At 47.0% G+C, this 19,103-nt stretch overlaps 1 protein-coding gene across 7 annotated transcripts in view; it reads right to left on the reverse strand.

Moving 5' to 3' along the window:
• ZMIZ1 (zinc finger MIZ-type containing 1) overlaps window positions 1-13,007 on the reverse strand; it is a 479,806-nt gene extending 466,799 nt beyond the window's left edge. For 5 of the 7 annotated variants that reach the window (XM_070752003.1, XM_070752002.1, XM_070752001.1 and 2 more), the window contains exon 1: window positions 11,413-12,105. The gene's annotated coding sequence lies outside the window, so the exon portion shown is untranslated. Of the gene's footprint in view, window positions 1-6,812; window positions 6,830-11,412; window positions 12,106-12,965 lie in introns of those variants that run through there. The other 2 variants (XM_070751999.1, XM_070752000.1) reach the window with 2 other exon arrangements.
• Between the last annotated feature and the right edge of the window lie 6,096 nt (window positions 13,008-19,103).

Here is a 19,103-nt window from a genome sequence, read left to right on the forward strand (position 1 = left end):
GAGAGAGGGAGAGAGAGAAGGGGGAGAGAAAGAGAGAAAGAGAAAGAGAGGGAGAGAAAGAGAGAGTGGAGGAAGAGAAGGATTGAGAGAGGGGAAGAGAGAGAGAAAGAAAGAGAAAGAGAGAAAGAGAGAGAAAGAGAGAGAAAGAGAGAGAAAGAGAGAGAGAGAGTTGAAAGAGAGGAATTGAGAGAGGGAAAGAGAGAAGGGGAGAGAAAGACAAAGAGAGGGAGAGAAAGAGAGAGAGAGAGGAGAAAGAGAGGGATTGAGAGAGGGAGAGAGAGAAGGGGGAGAGAAAGAGAGAAAGAGAAAGAGAGTGGGAGAGAAAGAGAGAGAGAACTAAGTTAACATCTACATTTCAAGCCCCTTAATGATCTTTTACCCCAACCAGGGTTGAAAAGCAACGCTTTAAAAGCTTTATTAATGGCAGAAGATTACCGAGAAAACTTTCTGCCTCTTGAAAGTGGATTAATTTACTCTCAACATACATACAAGGTAGTCCTCGGCCGACACCCAAAATTTATGTTGTTGTAAGACCCTTAAGCGAGCGTTACCCCAATTTACACCACACAAAAGTCTTCCACTTCTCTTTCGGGGTATCGCTAATTCCAATTTTTAATATCCCTCTTAGGTCTTTCAAAGAGACGTCTGTTTTTGCAAGCCTGCTTTTAAGACTTAGCTCCTTAGCACGGCCTTTTCTCTTACTCTTCCCAGTCTCACAAACGAGGGGGAGGACAGCTTCGGCCACCCTCCATGTTCCACTGCAAGACCTCGCTTTCAATGGACCTTTTGTTTTGAGGGCTGGTATTTCACCATCTTCAAGTTGAAGAGGGGAAAAAAAAGTCAGCCCTGGTCCGCCTGGCTTTCATAAATCTGAATCAGGCCCTAGTAGAAGAGGGATTCCCGAATTTTTCGGAGTATAAGACACACTGGGGTATAAGATACACCTTAGTTTTGGGGAAGGAAAATGGGGAAAAGAATCTGCTTACCAGATATTGATCTGGCTAGCGTCCTTAGTCTGGTCAGCTTCAGCACATTATTTTATCCCCCGGCTAGGGCTTCAAAAAAAACCTTATTCGGAGAGAGTAACAATGAAAGAGCTTGCAACCAGTATGAGCTGGGAAAATCATTAGTTCCTGGGAAAAAACACTTGGAGCGAGTAGAGCAATGGAAATATCCCTGCAAAGACTTATAGGGCTTGGAAAACATTCTTTGCAGAGAGTAACAATGAAAGAGCTTGCAAGCCAGTAAGAGTTGGAAAAATCATTAGCACCTGGTTAGGGCTGGAGAGAAACATTCGGAGCAAGTTAGAGCAATGAAAAAAACCCTGCAAAGACTTAGGGCTTGGAAAACATTCTTCGCAAAGAGTAACAATGAAAGAGCTTGCAAGCCAGTAAGAGCTGGGAACATTGTTAGCACCTAGTTAGGGCTGGAAAGAAACATTTGGATGTAGTTAGAGCCATGAAAAAAAAAAGCCTGCAAAGACTTAGGGCTTGGAAAACATTCTTCGCAAAGAGTAACAATGAAAGAACCTGCAAGGTAAGAGCTGGAAAGATCATTAGCTGGAAAGATCGTTAGGGTTGGGGGAAAAAGCTTCAAAAGAAAAGCTACATTTAGAGTATAAGATGCACCTGAATTTTCAGACTCTTTTTGGGGAGGAAAAGGATGTGTCTTATACTCTGAAAAAATACGGTAATCCTCACAGAATAACGAAATAGTATTTTATATTATTATTATGAATAAAATAAGAAACAAAATGGCAATTGGGAAGATTACTCGCTCCGTTTGGGGGATTATGTAGAAAAGGCTCCAAATTCCAGATTATAAAATCAGCAATGGGTCATCTTGTAGAATTCAGGGGTCCCCAACCACCGGGCCGCGGACCAGTACCGGGCCGCGGGGCATGTTGCACCGGTCCGTGGAGTCAGCAGCTGCCGGCCCTCATGCCGCCACCCCCCTCCCTCCAGCGCTTTGCCTCCCGCCGGGCAAGAGGCCTCAGGAGGCAGGTTCTGCCGGCCACAGGACGATGGATGGGACAGAGGGGCGGGAAGGACCGAGAGGCTCAAGCCTCTTTTGGCTTCTGCCGCAGGGCGCTTTTGCGTTTTTGGCTGGGGGGAGGCAGGAGGGCCAGCCTGACCCCCTCTCTCCAGCGCTTAGCTCCCGCTGGGCAAGAGGGCTTGGGAGGCAGATTCTGCCGGCCACAGGACGATGGCGGGAAAGAGGGGCAGGGAGGACCAGCACCCCCATGCTTAATCCCGCCCCCAACCACGCCCTTTTCCGCCCCCACTGGGCCATAGAAAAATTGTCTTCCTGAAACTGGTCCCTGGTGGAAAAAACGTTGGGGACCACTGTTGTAGATAACAAAAATTAACAGAGTTGGAAGGGACCATGCAGGTCATCTAGGCCAACCACCCTTCCCCACCCAAGGAGTCTTATACCTTACTGCTGTCACCCTCTATTTCTTTCTTTTCTTAATTTTTTTTTATAAAAGGTGTTTTATTTATAAACACAGACATAAACAGTAAGACAAACAAAACACTGAAAGAAAAAAGAAAAAATATTTGGACAGTTTTGTGACGTGCCTTCGTTACAATTCTAACAGTGTTTCTTTTCCATTACACAGAACATACTTACATCATATATTATTATTATTATTATTATTATTATTATTATTATTATTATTATTTATTAGATTTGTATGCTGCCCCTCTCCGTAGACTCGCGGCAGCTCACAGCAATAGTAAAAACAATATACAATAGCAAATCTAATAATTAAAATATCTAAAAAGCCCCTTATTTAAAAACAAGACATACACACAAACATACCATGCATAAACTATATAGGCCAAAGGAGATGTCTCAGTTCCCCCATGCCTGACGGCAGAGGTGGCTTTTAAGGAGCTTACGAAAGGCAAGGAGGGTGGGGGCGATCCTAATCTCTGGGGGGAGCTGGTTCCAGAGGGTCAGGGCCACCACAGAGAAGGCTCTTCCCTGTGTCTCTCCAGACGACATTGTTTAGTCAACGGGACCGGGAGAAGGCCAACTCTGTGGGACTTAACTGGTTGCTGGGATTCCTGCGGCAGAAGGCGGTCCCGGAGATATTCTGGTCCGATGCCATGAAGGGCTTTATAGGTCATAACCAACACTTTGAATTTTGACCGGAAACTGATCGGCAACCAATGCAGACTGCGGAGTGTTGGTGTGACATGGGCATATTTGGAAAAGCCCATGATTGCTCTCGCAGCTGCATTCTGCACGATCTGAAGTTTCCGAACACTTTTCAAAGGTAGCCCCATGTACACTAGCCATGCCCAATTCTTGCAACAAAGTGTTCCCTTTAATTTTTTTTTTGAGCAGTGTATAGGGAAAGGGGCTGCATTTTCATCACGCATTCTTTCCTTTCCATTAAATGCTGGATTTTTAAACCCGGTCACCTGTCCAGCCAAACTATGTTGTGTGGTCTGTCTGTAGAATCTCTGGAGGCTGCAGGCCTTTTTTTTTTTTTTTGCACCAAGAAAGACCTCCCTATGGAAATTTTTACAAGCCTGCATTCCCTCACTCGCCGGTCTCCAAGCCAAGATCTGACTTCTGGCTTAATTTATTACACCCGCTGGCTTCAGTTACAGGCCACAGCCCCCAATATTGCTTCTATCTGGTTAGGGGGAGGGGGAAACCAGCATTTTTGCAGATGGACAAAGGCCAGGGAAACTATAATCTAATCCAGGGAGTGAGCGGCTAGGCTTCTGCCTTGACCCCTTGGTCTGACTCTGACCCTATTTAGAAGCCATGCCCAAGGGAGGCCACCCCATTCCGGCCATCATCTCCTCGTGCAAAGCTCCCTCCCCTAACGCTAGGATATAATTACAGTGGTACCTCTACCTAAGAAAGCCTCTACTTATGAACTTTTCTAGATAAGAACCGGGTGTTCAAGATTTTTTTGCCTCTTCTCAAGAACCATTTTCCACTTACAAATCCGAGTCTCCGAAACTGTACCCGGAAAAGGCAGGGAGAAGCCTCCGTGGGGCCTCTCTAGGAATCTCCTGGGAGGAAACAGGGCCGGAAAAGGCGGGGAGAAGCCTTCGTGGGGCCTCTCTAGGAATCTCCTGGGAGGAAACGGGGCCGGAAAAAGGCGGGGAGAAGCCTCCGTGGGGCCTCTCTAGGAATCTCCTGGGAGGAAACAGGGCCGGAAAAGGCGGGGAGAAGCCTTCGTGGGGCCTCTCTAGGAATCTCCTGGGAGGAAACGGGGCCGGAAAAAGGTGGGGAGAAGCCTCCATGGGGCCTCTCTAGGAATCTCCTGGGAGGAAACAGGGCCTCCATTCTCCCTGTGGTTTCCCCAATCGCACGCATTATTTGCTTTGACATTGATTCCTATGGGAAAAATTGCTTCTTCTTACAAACTTTTCTACTTAAGAACCTTGTCATGGCATGAACTAAGTTCATAAGTAGAGGTACCACTGTACGTATCATGTATATTTGGACCAGGAGGCTCTACACACAGTCGCTCAGGCCCTCATCACCTCCCTTCTCGATTATTGCAATGCACTCTACATGGGGCTACCCTTGAAAAGTGTTCGCAGACTGCAAATAGTCCCGAATGCAGCCACGTGAACTGTCATGTATATATCTCAGTATACCCATATAGCATCTGCGAGCTGCACTGGGTTCCTATAAGTCTCCGGGCACAATTCAAAGTGTTGGTTATTACCTATAAAGCCCTACACGGCTGGTGGCCGGACTATCTACGAGACCGCCTCTTGCCACATACTTCTCAGAGACCAATAAGAGCACACAGAGTTAACCTCCTCCAGGTCCCATCGACAAAGCAATGCAGGCTGGCGGGACCTTCTCTGTGGCTGCCCTGGCTCTACGGAACCAGCTACCTGCTGGTGTCTGTACTGCTCCCACCCTACTGGCCTTCCGCAAGGCCACAAAGACCTGGTTTTTCCGGCAGGCCTGGGAACCATGAATTGAACATCTTTCATGGCCAAACTTTATGAATTGTGTGTATGCATATGATTGTGACTGTTTTTTATACAAATGGGTTTTATTACGGGGTTTAGTTTTAGATATTATATTCAACTTTTTCTTATTGCTTGTTCCTTTTTGTATTGTATTTATTATATTGTAAGCCGCCCTGAGTGAACTAACAAACATAGTAACTAACTAACTAACTAACTAACTAACTAACTAACACACAAACTAACTAGTCTTCTTATTGCTTGTATCTTTTTGTATTGTACAGTGAACCCTCGAGTTTTGCGTGTTCAAGTATCGCGAAAGGGCTATTTCGCGAGTTTTCAACCAGGAAGTAAACTCCACCATCTGCGCATGCGTGCCCTTCCAGGCATGCATAGATGGTGGAGTTTCCCCGCCGGGCAGAGGCTTCCCTGGGTCTTCCCCCTCTTGCCCCCGTAAGACCCCAGCGGCGGCGCGAGCAACGGCGTGGGCGGGCGGGCGGCACGCGCTTGGGGACATCCCAGCTCCGCTCCCCAGCTGGGGAAAGCGCGCGCGTTTGGGGACTCCCTAGATCCGCTCCCCAGCTGGGGAGCGGATATAGGGAGTCCCCAAACGCGCGCGCTGTCCCCAAACGCGCGCGCTTTCCCCAGCAACGCGTGCGCGGTGGGGACTCCCTAGATCCGCTCCCCAGCTGGGGAGCGGATCTAGGGAGTCCCCAAACGCGCGCGCTTTCCCCAGCAACGCGCGCGCTTTCCCCAGCAACGCGCGCGCGGTGGGGACTCCCTAGATCCGCTCCCCAGCTGGGGAGCGGATCTAGGGAGTCCCCACCGCGCGCGCGTTGCTGGGGAAAGCGCGCGCGTTTGGGGACTCCCTAGATCCGCTCCCCAGCTGGGGAGCGGATCTAGGGAGTCCCCAAACGCGCGCGCACCCCAGGCGCGAGCAACGGGGTGGGCGGGCGAAGGGCGGGCGGCAGTGGAAGCAAAAACACCATCTGCGCACGCGCAGATGGTTTTTTTACTTCCGCACCGCTACTTCGCTAAAAATCGATCATCGCGTGGGGTCCTGGAACGGAACCCTCGCGATGATCGAGGGTTCACTGTATTTATTATATTGTAAGCCGCCCTGAGTGAACTAACAAACATACTAACACACAAACTAACTAGTTAACAAACAAACAAACAAATATAAATATTATTATATCTTTGTACACAACCAATACATACTTGACAAAACAAACAAACAAAAACAAATAAATAATCATTCCCGTCATACGAAAATGAGAATAAATATATAATCCTTCATATTCTGACCACTGCAAGAATGCTACATACCCAGCATTGGAAAAAAGAGACAACTCCAACCATAGAAACATAGAAACATAGAAGTCTGACGGCAGAAAAAGACCTCATGGTCCATCTAGTCTGCCCTTATACTATTTTCTGTATTTTATCTTAGGATGGATCTATGTTTATCCCAGGCATGTTTAAATTCAGTTACTGTGGATTTATCTACCACGTCTGCTGGAAGTTTGTTCCAAGGATCTACTACTCTTCCAGTAAAATAATATTTTCTCATGTTGCTTTTGATCTTTCCCCCAACTAACTTCAGATTGTGTCCCCTTGTTCTTGTGTTCACTTTCCTATTAAAAACACTTCCCTCCTGGACCTTATTTAACCCTTTAATATATTTAAATGTTTCGATCATGTCCCCCCTTTTCCTTCTGTCCTCCAGACTATACAGATTGACTTTATTAACAAAATCCTACGATGCGCAGAATTCAACAAGTTGACATACGAACTACAAGATATTGGGCTCAAGCGATACAAATACTCAAAATAAATCGATAAAAAATCAATCACCTAAAAATAGATTCTTTTCATTCAACTCCGAAAAGACAAAAGCAAAAACCTAAACACCAATAAGAAAATCGTGAAATATGGACCTATGATAAAACTATAAAATATCGATCAATAACGGACACGATTATACAGAGAGGATTATGGATTACGCAAATTACTCATAGAAACTTCGCAACTAAAGTTGCTACCATTAAGTGTCGACACTATGGTTGACATATTGGTTCTACAGGTAGGTACTGCCATAAAATCATAGAAATCTTTAAAATTAAAATTATATATTTTATATACGGCTCAAAAAAAATAAAGGGAACACTCAAATAACACATCTTAGATCTGAATGAATGAAATATTCTCACTGAAATATTTCATTGACACAACTATTCCATTTGCACAACAGCTTGTGAAATTGACTGTCAATCAGTGTTGCTTCCTAAGTGGAGAGTTTGATTTCACAGAGGTTTGATTGACTTGAAGTTATATTCTGTTTTTTAAGTGTTCCCTTTATTTTGTTTGAGCAGTGAATATAGGATAAATATTTACCTACCTATCTAGCTAATCTTACCTCACTGACCTTGTGATATTCTGCAAAAAATGCACTACAGAAGTCTATGTTACATTTGTCTATTTTCTTACTCTATGCTTAGTGTCATTTACTCTTTATGTAATTTTACTTTTAACTAATAAAGTTTATTTTTATAATTTTAATAACAACAACAACAACAACAACAACAATAATAATAATAATAATGTCCCATCATTAACCTCCTGTCCCGTTTCTAAAGCCAAGAAACCAATATTGCAAATCCAAAACATTCTCCCCATCCCAGCCGCCTCCTTCCCTTGTCTACCCAGGCATCCTTGGTTCTCAAAAAGCCTTTTGCCCTTTCCAGTCCCACTGGGGCTCTTTCTCCTTTTTTAATAAAAAAAAAGCCATTTCATCCCCCGCCCCCCCCCCCCGTCTCCCACTCCCCCAAACCCCGAAAGATTCAGTCCATTCGCAGGCATTCATGCTCCTTTCAATCTTGCTCCCTTTTGCGTTCTTACTGTCTCTTGGAAACCTTTCAGAGGGCATTTGTTCAACCTGCCAAGTTAAATCCTTCACTCTCGTGTCAAGGGGGAGGGAGGGGGTGAGGAGCAGAGAAAGGAGGAGGGAGGGAGGGAGACAGAAAGAGACAGAGAAAGAGAGAGATTGCTCAGAACACCCAGCGTCACATCAGAGCCAATTCTTCTGGAACCCCCAAAACATCCTCTAAGAGATCAGAAGAGCAATTCCAGTTTTGTCTGTCTGTCTGTCTGTCTGTCTGTCTGTCTGTCTGTCTGTATCCCCCCATGTATGTTTTGACGGATGGATGGATGAGAGAGAGAGAGAGAGAGATGGTTGGTTGGTTGGTTGGTTGGTTGGTTGGTTGGTTGGTTGGTTGGTTGGTTGGATGGATGGATGGATGGATGGATGGATGGATGGATGGATGGATGCATGGATGGATGCATGGATGGATGGATGGATGGATAGATAGATAGATGATAGATAGATAGATGATAGATAGATAGATACGATAGATAGATAGATAGATAGATAGATAGATAGATAGATTAGATAGATGGATGGATGGATGGATGGATGGATGGATGGATGGATGGATGGATGGATGGATGGATGGATGGATAGAGAGGCAGGCAGGCAGATGGTTCAGAACACCCAGGGTCACATCTGAGCCAATTCTTCTGCCCCCCCCCCAAAACATCCTTTAAGAGATCAGATCAATAATTCCAGTTTTAATTCCAGTCTGTCTGTTTGTCTGTCTGTATCCCCCCCCATGTATGTTTTGATGGATAGATAGATGGATAGATGGATGGACAGACGAATGGACGGACAGACAAATAGCTCAGAATACCCAGGGTCACATCAGAGCCAATTCTTCTGCCCCCCCAAAAAAACATCCTTTAAGAGATCAAATCAGCAATTCCAGTTTTGTCTGTCTGTCTGTCTCTCCCCCCCTCGCATTTATGTTTTGCAAGAAACATGCACGTACCCCCCAAACACACACAACTCCCAGCGATGGTAGGGGACCCCGTCCTTCAAACTCTACCTCTCTCTCTTGTGACCCACAACGACTAGGGCCAAGTCAAACCTTCTACCCTGTGGGCTTCGCAGCTCCCTCCCCACACAAGCCCCCCACCATTTCTTTAGGCCCATGTTTAATGGTGCTTCTAATTAAAAGAGGAAGGGGAGGCAGTATTTTGGAAGGGTGGGGAGTTTCCAAAAGGGAACCCTTCTCTCCTTCCCAGCCCCCCCCCCCCAAAAAAATAAAAAAAATTGAAAAAGTTTGCAAGACAGAAGAAAAAGATATAAACATTGCTCAAAGAAATTAAAGAGAACACTCCAAGAGCACATGCTAGATCTGAATGAAATATTCTCATTGAATATTTCATTTGCACAACTATTCCATTTGCACAACAGCCTGTGAAATTGATTGTCAATCAGTGTTGCTTCCTAAGTGGACAGTTTGATTTCCCAGAATTTTGATTGACTTGGAGTTATATTGTGTGGTTTAAAGTGTTCCCTTTCTTTTTTTGAGCAGTATATATATTGGGATTCTCCCTTGGGGGGGGGGACGACACCCACTCCCTTTCCCCTTCTGCCACCCCCTCCCCACTTTTCTTTTTCATCCTGCGAGACTTTCTCAGGGGTCCAGGCAAGAACTCCAGGCTGGCGTTGCTGGAGTTGTTGTTTTTATTTTTTATTTTTGTTTTGACCGGCTAGCGTTCCAGCCAGAGGGGGGGGATGTGGGGTGTATGTGTGTGAAGTGACCCTCCCCATACCCCCATTTTAAAAAGGCGTGTGCATACACACACACACAAATACACACATGGTCCCTTCGCCCGCGCCCCCCCTCCCTTCCTTCTCCTGGCCTCCTTGGACAGATGTAGGAAGGGATGGAATGGTTGGGGGGCTATTCCAAGCCCCCCCACCCTAGCCAAAGAGGTCTCCATTCCCCAAGCCTGCGAGTGAAAGGCCGGGGGGATTCTCCCTCCCACCCACCTCTTTTTCTTCTTCTTCACCATCATCTTCCCCATAGCTTGCACATCCCTTTTTTCTCTTCCACGCGGGCAACACCAAAATCCCAGGCAGCCGGCTCAGACGTGGGGGGGGGAGGAGGGAGAGAGAGCCCGGAAAAGCAAAGGGGGGGGGAACACACCTACAAACCCCCACACACAAATACACCACACACTTCAGCCAGCCACCCAACAGCTTATTTTTAAACCTCCTTTGTTTTTGTTCTATTATTATTGTTGTTGTTGTTGTTGTTACTATTATTGTTGTTATTGTCATTATTGCCACAACCGCTTCTGGTTTTGCCTTCCCTTGCCGAGGCAACATTGTTGCGGCTTCCTCCAAACTTCAGCTACACACACAAAACACAAGGCAAACACAAAAGGAACACCTCTCCCGGTCGGTTCAATTCATACGGAAGGCGGATTCCTTCTTTGCTCCCCTCTTTCTTTCTTTCTTTCTTTCTTTCTTTCTTTCTTTCTTTCTTTCTTTGTTCCTTGCATCCTTCCGCACCCACCCCCAATATTTTATTCTCTCTTTCTATTTCTCTCTTTCTTTCTTTCTCTCTCTCTCTCTTTCTCTATCTATCTATCTATCTATTTCTATCTCTATCTCTTTCTCTGTCTCTTTCTCTCTCTTTCTTTCTCTTTCTCTATTTCTCTCTCTTTATCTGTTTTTCTATCTATTTCTATCTCTTTCTCTATCTAGCTATATATTTTTCTCTTTCTTTCTCTCTCTCTTTCTCTATCTATGTATCTATATCTATTTCTCTCTTTCTCTATTTATCTATCTATCTCTTTCTCTGTCACTTTCTCTTTCTTTCTTTCTCTCTGTCTCTATTTCTCTCTTTATCTATCTCTTTTCTATCTATTTCTCTCCTTCTTTTTATCTACCTATTTCTCTATTTTTCTCTATTTCTCGCTTTATCTATCTATCTACCTATTTCTCTCTCTCTATTTCTCTGTCTTTTTATCTATCTATTTCTCTCCCTTTCTCTATCATCTATCTATCCATCCATCCATCCATATATCTCATAAAATACCCGGTATCTCTTTCCCCTTCTCTCCCAATTCCACCCCTTTTTTCTTGGAAAACAAACAAACAAGCAAAGCAAGCAACTTATTTAATCTCGCAGGCCAATTAATTAAGCGCATCCCTCTCATTCTCCCTCCTCCCACCCCACAGCCCCCCCCCCCCGCCACCTCGCAAGATCGACGATTACCGAAGGGGAAAAAAGCTCCCCGGCCCCTTTAAGAAGTCTTCCCACTCGGCGAGACGCGCTCGCTGGAAGGAGCCCCCCGGATTATTTTTTTTTGGCTTTTTTTTTGCAAGCTCGCCACCCCCAAACTCTGCCCCCCCCCCCAAAAAAATCGCTGGCCAAAGCTCCATCCGAGCCCCCGCGCCTGCCCATCTCTTTCTCTCCGCTTTCCTTCATTTCCTCCCAAATCCGGACTTTCCATTGTTTCTGCAAAGCCCCCCCCCCCCGATGGAGGGGGAACCCCCCCCCATGACCCCCCCCCCCACAACGCACGGATGCAAAAAACTTACCTAGGGGAAGCCGAGCAGCTGGGGAAGCCGGCGGGCGAAGCAAAGCATCCAAAAAGGCCACGAGAGGAGAAGCGGCATTGGGGGGGGGGGAGAAAAAGGGGGCCCCCACCCCGATCGTTTTGCTTGCCCCCCCCCGCCCCTCCTTCTCTCTCTCTCTCTCTCCCCCTTGAAGCCCTGCGGATTTGCAAGATCGCGGTCCGGCTGGGCTGGAGGAAGGTGAAGTTGTGTGTTTTTCCTTTTGCACGCGCGTGTATGTGTGTGAGTGTGTGCGTCCGTGCGGCTCGGCGTGTGTGTCTTTTGCGACCGCGCTTATTTCCCCCTTGCTTTTTTTTCCGGGGGGGGTTTCTAAGGGGGGGGGGAGGAGAGAGAGAAAAGAATAACCACCAGAAGGGGGGGAAATCTCCCCCCCAAAAAAAAATTAAGAATAACCAGGAAATTTTTTTTCTTGGAAAAAAGGAACCGCCACCCCAACCTTCACCCAGGCAAAAAGGTGGGAGGGGAAAAGGGGGGGAAAAAGGGGAGGGGGGCGTTTGGGAAAGCAGCGCCGCGTTAGTAGAAGAGAAGAAAAGTGAATCGAACTCGCCCGAGAAGCCCAGCAAGTTGAAGTGTCAAATTACATTGGGCGATTTTTTTTTTCCTTCCTTTTTTTTTTTTATTACCAAAAGGGCCCCCGCGCTTCTTGTGGCTGCTGGCAAAATGTGTCCCAGATTCCTATCGGAAAGGGAGCTTGGAGGAGACGCCTTCCGCCCGGCTGGCTGGCTGGTTCCCTCCCCCCTCGCTGCCCCCCCCTCTCTCTCTCCTCCGCCCCCCCCCCCCCGCTTCCACTCCACCTTCTGACCATCCAAAGTTACAATCTTGAAAAGCCAAGTTGAACAACGCAAATAATTGTCTTGCGAGCCCTCCGCTTCCCCCTCCCTCCCTCTCTCCCTCCCTCCTCCCATCCTCCTCTCCCCCCCCCCGGCATCAAAGGGGAGAACTTCCTGTCTGGGGAAGCCAGCTGAATGGCAACCGGACCCGCTGATTGATTTAAAAAGAGAGAGAGAGAATTCAACCGGAGGGGGGAGAGAGAGAGAGAAAAGGAGAAAGGGAGAGAAAGGGAGTAGAGAGAGAAAGGGAGAGAGAGAAAGGGAAAGAGGAGAGAAAGAAGAGAAAGGGAGAGAAGGAGAGAGAAAGGGAGAGGAGAGAAGGAGAAAGGGGGAGAGGGAGAGGGAGAGAAAGGGAGAGGAGAAAGGGAAAGAGGAGAGAGAGAGGCGAAGGGGAGAGGAGAAAGGGAGAGAATGAGAAAGGGGAAGGAGAGAAAGGGAGAGGAGAAAGGGAGAGAAGAAGAGAAAGGGAAAGGAAAAATGGGGAAAGGAGAGAAAAGGGGAAAAGGAAAAAGGGAGAGGAGAGAAAGGGAGAGAAGGAGAGAGAAAGGGAAAGGAAAGAGAGAAGGAGAGAGGGGGGGAGGAAAAAGAGGGGGATCCCCAACCCCCGCGAAGCCTTTGGCACTCTCTTCCCCGTTCTCCGCCGGGGGAAACCCTTTCCCCCCCTCCCTTGTGACACACAACACTCACACTCCAGGCTCGCTCGCGTGCAAAAAATACCCAGCCGCCTTCCGCTTTGCACGCTTATTGTTTGGCGTCCGGGTGGTGGTGGGGAGGGGGGGAGAGGCGGCGGAGAAAAACGCGGTGGTCCAGGAAAGGAGGGGATCCGGAGACGGGTTCCTACGAGGCTGGGGCCGGCTCCCCCACCCCTCCACTCTCCTAGACCGACAGATTGCTAGGATCGCGCGCAAAAAAAAGAAAACCAGACCTCACCGGTGGGGGGGGGGTTGCTCCCCCAGGTAAGCGGTACGCCCCCACCCCCCGAACAAACAAGCCTCTCTACCTGTTTGGAGCAGAAACCTCGCCGGGCGGCTTACTCCGGAGTTACAAGCCTGGGCGTCTTTAACGCAAGGGCGCAAAAAAGAAGACCAGACCCAAAAAAACCCCATTCCTGATATTTTACCAAATATTCTCACGGTCCCTTTTTTTCCCCTCTTTATTTATTTTTTTTGCAACAGTCGTCTCTTTTTTTAGTCGATTTATTTTTCTGTATTGATTTTGATTCTTTTTTTTATTTTGGACGCCGGGGCCCGCCGAATCCCCAAAGATGCCCCGGAGGGAAGTCCCCGATCCTGGATCTAGCGTCGAGAAGTGGGGGGGGGGGGAAGAGAAAGGTGGAGGCGGGGCCAAAATGGGAGGGTGGGGCTTCTGCTCCAGGCTGGGGGAGGAGGAGGAGGGCGTAGATTTTTTTATTAAAAAATACCCGCCCACCTCCTCCGGGAGGAGGAGGGGCAGAGCGCGCGGGAGATCTCTTCCCTGCGCCTTTTTTTTTTTTTTTTGCAAAGGTTTCTTCGCTTCCTCGTGCGCACACGCATCCCTTCCACGGAGAAGCGTGCAAAGGGTGAGCTTGCATTCTGCACAAACACACATACAAACCGCCGCATCCTTTAGGCCGGCCTTCTCGCGACCCTGCCCGGGGAAAGCGCGCGATCCTCCGCACCTGGTCGCGCAAGGTCCTATCACGCCCCCCCCCCAAAAAAAAATCCTTAAAAAGGCGAGTGGTGGGTGGGAGTCCGGAGTCCCCCCGCCCATAAAAGTCCAAAAGCGAAGGGATCCCCCCCCCTCCAAAAAGTAGTCTAGACCAGTGTTTCCCAACCTTGGCCACTTGAAGGTATCTGGACTTCAACTCCCAGAATTCCCCAGCCAGCGAGTGCTGGCTGGGGAATTCTGGGAGTTGAAGTCCAGATACCTTCAAGTGGCCAAGATTGGGAAACACTGGTCTAGATAAGCGAACGAGACCCGCGCTTTGAAATGGTTGGGGGTCCGATTCTCGCCCCCCCTACTGTTCCTTCTTTTTAAAGCAACCGGGGGAGGGGGCGCTCCAAATGCTTCCTTGCCGCCGCCCCCCAACAAAACATTTCCAGGCGGGTCGTTGTAGCGAGGACGTGCACTTCCACCCCCCACCAGTAAGGGGCGCACATAAATGCACCCGCCTGCCTTCCGTCCCCTGCCCTGATGTTTCTCTCTTACGGGCATCGTGTATATAAACATTGTTGTATCTTTGTACGCTACCAATGCATACTTGGCAAAATAAAAAAGTAAACAATTGCAGCGCTTTGCTTTCCTCGTTTTGTGGGGGTTACGGGGGAGGGAGGGAAGGAGGGAGGGAGGGAGGGAAAAGGGGGGAAGGAAGAGGAAAAGAGGAGAAGGAAGGAAGGAGATGGGAGGAAGAGGAGAAGGAAGGAAGGGAGGAAAAGAAAAGGAAGGGTGGGAGGAAAAGAAAGGAGAAGGAAGGAGCGTGAGGAAGAGGGGAAGGAAAGGAAGGAGGAAGAGAGTAAAAAAGGAGAAGGAAGAGGAAAAGAAAGGAGAGAAAGAAAGGAGAAGGAATGAAGGAAGGAGGAGAAAAGGGAGAAGGAAGGAAGGGTGGGAGGAATAAAAGGAGAAGGAAGGAGGGAGGGAGGAAAAGAAGGGAAGGAAAGAAGGAAGAGGAAAAGAGTGGAAGGAAGGAAGGAAGGGGAGAAAAAGGAGAAGGAGGGAGAAGAAACGGAAAGGAAGAGGAAAAGAAAGGAGAAGGAAGGAAGGAGCATGAGGAAGAGGAGAAGGAAGGAAAGGAAGGAAGGAGGGAGTAAAAGAAAGGAGGGGAAGGAAGAGGAAAAGAAAGGAGAGGAAGAAAGGAAGGGGAGAGAAAGGAGAAGGAATGAAGGAAGGAGAAAAAGGAGAAGAAGGGTGGGAGGAATAGGAGAAGAAGGGATGGAGGAAAAGAAAGGGGAAGGAAGGTAGAGAAAAAGAAAGTGGAAGGAAGGAAGGGGAGAAAAAGGAGAAGGAGGGAGGGAGGAGAAGAAAGGAGGGAAAGGAAGAGGAAAATAAAGGAGAAGGAAGGAAGAGGGAGAAAAAGAAAGAAGGAAGAAAGGAGGAAAAGAAAGGAGAAGGAAGGTTGGGCGACGAAGGAAGGAAAGAGGTGGGAAGAGGGGAAGGAAGGAAGCAGGGGGGGAAAGAAGGGAGACCAGAAGTTGATTTTCCATCTTAAAGTGATGAAAAGGCAGGAAAAGAAAACCTTTCCCTTTAGAGGGATTTCCGCCCCCCCCCCAGGTTCATGTAAATCTCCAGATCCCACGAAAGGATCCTGAGATTCCTTTCCGATCTCATCGCCTTCCAAGGTTCACCTCAGATCAAAATGGCAGATGCCCGGTATCCCAAGAGGATCTTCAATCTTTCTCCTCAGGCCAGGTGTAGGCAAAGTTAGCCCTTCTATGAAGTACGGACTTCAACACCCAGAATTCCTCAGCTAGCATGATTGGCTCAGGAATTCTGGGAGTTGAAGTCCACACCTCATAGAAGAACCAATTTGGTCTGTGCCTGGCCTAGGCGAAAAGGGTAGAGTGGGGGGGATGGGGAGAGACAAGACGACTTGGATTGGCCCAATGTGGTGGTGGTGGGGGTGTCCAAGATCCTTATATAGGGGCTTATATACCCTCTTCCCACCCACAGAAGCATATAAATACAGCAATGTATTTATAACATTTTACTGCATTTAAATAATAATAATTCTAAGGTGTAGTCACAGAAATTAACATAATTAATTAACACTAATTAATTAACATTAATTAGATCCCCCCCTCCTTGAGAAAACAAGACCAGGTGTTTTAAAAATGCTTCAAACACTGATTCTGTTGGAAGTGCCAATATAAGAAATACATAATTTTATTGAACGTTTATATCCTGTGAGAAGGAAGGAAGGAAGGAAGGAAGGGAAAAAGAAAGGAGAAGGAAGGAAGGAGGGAAGGAAGGAAGGAAGGAAGGAAGGAAGGAAGGAAGGAAGAGAAAAAGAAAGTTAATTCGGGTTTATTCAAAAGACCGCCTCCGACCTCATACCTCATTACGGCCAATAATGGCCCCCAGAGTCAGCCTTCACCGGGTCCCATCCGCCAAACAACGCCGGTTGGCGGGGACTCAGGGAAGAGCCTTCTCTGTAGCGGCTCCGACCCTGTGGAATCAACACCTGACTTTTCCGGCAGGCCTGGAGTTAGGATCAACTGCTGTGTAGGTATGGCTCTTTTCACGATATTATTTCACTGTTTTACTATATTACTGATTTTATGGTATGTACTCCGATTGTATTTTATTACTGTTGTATTTCTCCCACTTGTTAGCTGCTCTGAGTCCGGTTTGGAATGAGCGGCATATAAATATAATAAATAAATAAATAAAATAAATTGGGGACCTCAAATCTACAAATAAGCCCGTCTGCCTATGCGTGGTTTTTTTTTTAAAAAAACCCACTGCTAGTTATTTCTGGCTGTTGCAACCCGCCTCCTTCCCCTCAGATTAACAGAGTTGGAAGGGACCTTGGAGGTCTTCTAGTCAAACCCCCTGTTTAGGCAGGAAACCCTACACTACTTCAGACAGATAGTTATCCAACATCTTCTTAAAAACTTCCAGTGTTGGAGCATTCCCAACTTCTGGAGGCAAGTTGTTCCACTGATAAACCGTTCTGACTGTCAGGAAATTTCTCCTTAGTTCTAAATTGCTTCTCTCCTTGTTTAGTTTCCACCCATTGCTTCTTGTTCTACACTCAGGTGCTTTGGAGAATAGGTGGACTCCCTCTTCTTTGGGGCAACCCCTGAGATACTGGAAGACTGCTATCATGTCTCCCCTGGTCCTTTTTTTAATTTAATATATTTTATTGGTTTTTGCACATACATAACGCAATACAAACAACATACAACACTTCTCTGTGCATATGTTCCCATCACCCGACTAAACATACATTCCCCACCACCAATTGGGGGGGTTCAAATATTTACAAGTACTGTATATATTCTGTTATTTCCTCAGCTCTCATTTGCATTTATTTACGATTCAAAGAGTGGAGTTTATTTTTCACCTTTTCGTGGCAAACTTTACTTAACATATAGTATTTCAACTTGTCCCATCGTTCCATCAGTTTCTCCAGTTTATTTTCATTAAAGTTGTTTAATCTTACAGTATTTCCATAACTTCAAGGTGAATGTGATCCACCATGTCTCCCCTGGTCCTTCTTTTCATCAAACTAGCCATGTCCAGTTCCTGTACCCGTTCTTCATAGCCTCCAGTCCCCTAATCATCTTTGTCGCTCTTCTCTGCACTCTTTCTATAGTCTCAACATCCTTTTTCCATCAAAACGGAATGCAGTTTTGCATGCAAAAACTTGCAGGTCGTCTACTCCACCACGTCCCCCTGCCCAAGCCAGGGGACCCTATAGCCGCCTCTACCTAGGATCGAACTCACAACGTCACTAGGCCACAGCAGTGCACAGTCAATACCATCCTTTAGCAACACACATCCCCCACCCCACACACAAACACCCTAGTTCCCACGCTTTTTGCTTTTTCAAGCCGGAAGCCTTGGGAACTCCTTGCCACTAGATTTGCAAATCCACTATTTTAAAAAAAAGGCTGGCTATGGTATCTGGGTTACGACTAGCAGAGAATGCTGCAGCACACCCCCACTTTCACAAATGCAGGCTTTCTCCTCCCTCCCCCCCCAAGCTTCTTTTTCTCCCGCAAGAACTTCATTCCTTCGGCTAGGCGCCTAGGCTCCACTCCGGACCCTGGGAGTGTTCCGGCTTCCGCGTTTTGCAGCCAGCCGCCGTGTCAAATGGAGAGCTGAATAACAAAGGCAAGTTTTGAGAGCAGCAGCGACGGCGGCAGCGTTGGGCTGAGTGACGTCAGGGAACAATGCCCGTGCCAGCAGCTTTTCCCCCTCCCCTCTCCGAGATGCGCGCGCATCGCCCCGAAGCTGCTGCTGCTGCTTCTTCTCCCTTCCGAAGCCGGACTGCGTTCTCGGACGTTGAGCTTCTTAAAGGGATACGCACCTTTTATGGACTAACACGCGCGCACACACACAAAAGAGGGTTGTGAGCAGTAATGGGCTGCTTGGTGGGGGTAAACGCAGTGGAGGTAGTAAGATTATGCAAAGCCCTCCACTCCTCCACTCCTAACAGAATACCCTACACAACTAGACTCACAAGACTTCTTTCATTGATATGTTCTATTACTATGTCTTTTCTATTATTTCTTAGCTATATTTTACTATGAGTATCTCCTCTATAACCTTCATCACGTATTTTACTATGTGTATATAGATATATACCCACTAAAACCCTCATTGTGTATTGGACAAAAAAATAAACAAACAATCCTAGGTTTAGCAAGCTTAGAACTGCGTCGCCTTAAACACGACCTAAGCATAGCCCATAAAATCCTCTGCTACAATGTCCTTCCTGTCAATGACTACTTCAGCTTCAACCACAACAACACAGGAGCACAGAACAGATACAAAGTCAAAGTAAAGTGCTCCAAACTCAACTGCAAGACATACGATTTTAGTAACCGAGTAGTTGATGTATGGAACTCACTACCTAACTATGTAGTATCATTACCTAACCCCCAAAACTATCCACTGTTGACCTCATCCAATTCCTAAGAGGTCAGTAAGGGATGTGCATAAGTGCACCAGAGTACCTTCCGTCCCCAGTCCTAATGTTTCTCTCTTAGTAGTATCAGGTATATAAACATTGTTATATCTTTTTATTCTACCAATGGGTACTTGACAAAATAAATAAAATAATTATAAAATAGCATAACTCTTTGATCCTCTATTATGTTTCTCATACAAAGCTATTCGGGT

The sequence above is a fragment of the Erythrolamprus reginae genome, chromosome 5 (assembly GCF_031021105.1).
Source record: "Erythrolamprus reginae isolate rEryReg1 chromosome 5, rEryReg1.hap1, whole genome shotgun sequence".
In the NCBI taxonomy this organism is placed as follows: domain Eukaryota; kingdom Metazoa; phylum Chordata; class Lepidosauria; order Squamata; family Dipsadidae; genus Erythrolamprus; species Erythrolamprus reginae.